The sequence below is a fragment of the Pteropus alecto genome, unplaced genomic scaffold, assembly GCF_000325575.1.
Source record: "Pteropus alecto unplaced genomic scaffold, ASM32557v1 scaffold41, whole genome shotgun sequence".
In the NCBI taxonomy this organism is placed as follows: Eukaryota; Metazoa; Chordata; class Mammalia; order Chiroptera; family Pteropodidae; genus Pteropus; species Pteropus alecto.
In genome coordinates, this window is record NW_006430464.1 from 974,646 (window position 1) to 976,042 (window position 1,397).

Below are 1,397 nucleotides of genomic sequence, written 5' to 3' on the forward strand. Positions count from 1 at the left end.
CTGTTTAGGAGAAACCAGGCCCCCATCACCACCAAAAAAAGGCCACAGCCTGGGTAAAGATTTTGCAATGCATACAGTGACCAAAGATTATTTTCAAGAACATATAAAGAACTCTGACAAATCAGTTAGAGAAGGTAAACTACTCATTAGAGAAATAGATGAGACATAAAGAGATGATTGACTCCCCCCACACTCTCTCTCTCTCTCGCTCTCTCTCTCTCTCTCTCTCTCTCTCGGTTTCTGGCTCTCCTTCTGTCTGTCTCTCTGTCTCTCTCTCCCTCTCTCTCCCTGTCTCTCTATCTCTGTTTCTCTCTCGCTCCCTCTCTCTGTCTCCCCCTGTCTCTCTGTCTGTCTCTGTCTCTCCATCTCTCTCCGTCTCTCCATCTCTCTCTGTTTCTCTCTCGCTCCCTCTCTCTGTCTCTCTCTCCCCCGTCTCTCTGTCCCTCCATCTGTCTCTGCTCCGTCTGTCTCTCTGACACACACACCAGTGTCCCTCGCACTTCCTTCCACTGTCCGCGGCTCACGCCTTCGTGACCACGCCTGTCTTTTCTTTTCCTCACGCCGCTGCGCCCCCTCCTTCCTCCACGGTCCGTCCGTCCGTCCGTCCGTCCGTTTTCTTCACCGCTCTCGCCTTTCACGCCGACCCCATTCATCCCTCTTCATCTCACGCAGACTCCTCCCCATTTCTAGTCCTCCGACCAGGTCCTGTCGCGTCTCCCCTTCCTCCACCAACCCCGCCCTCCCTGGGAGCCCCTCCTCTCCTCCCGAGTCCCCGCCCCCTCCCCGTCCCCCTGGGGGGCCTCGAGGAGACCAAGGCGCCAGCGTCCCAGGCTCCACAGAGGACGAGGGCTCCGGGGACGCCCCGGGGCAGGCGGGCGGCCCTCTGCGCCCCCCTCCCTGCGTCTGCCTGTCCCTCCTCCTGTCCCTCACCTCGCTTCCTCTCCCATCTGCTGCTCACGTCGGCCTCCTGGCTCCTGGTTGTGCTCAGAGCACGGCTCTGCCTGCTGCTCGTCATTCCCCTGCCCCTGTCTCTGTCCTTCCGTCTGTCGCCCCCCACTCCTGTCCCTCCCCACCCCCCCGCGGGGGTCTTCTGTTTCCTCCCCTGCCTTCCTCTCTTTTTCCTGTACCTTCTTTTCATTGATGATTCCCACTCCTCACTCCTTCCTCCCTCCAACCCCGACTTCCCCCTCATTGTGCGGGGCCGGCATCGCCCTCCCCGCCACCCGTCCCGCCTCCTCTCCAGGGGCCCCTTCTCCTGCGCAGCTATAAACTCGCCCCCCACGTCCCCCACCCTGGGCTTCCAGCTCCCTGGGCTGCTCCCTCAGTCTCTCTCGTGCCACACAGTCCCCTTCCCTCCCAGCCCCGGGGTCTGCGGCCCCGCCCTCCCCCCACCCCAG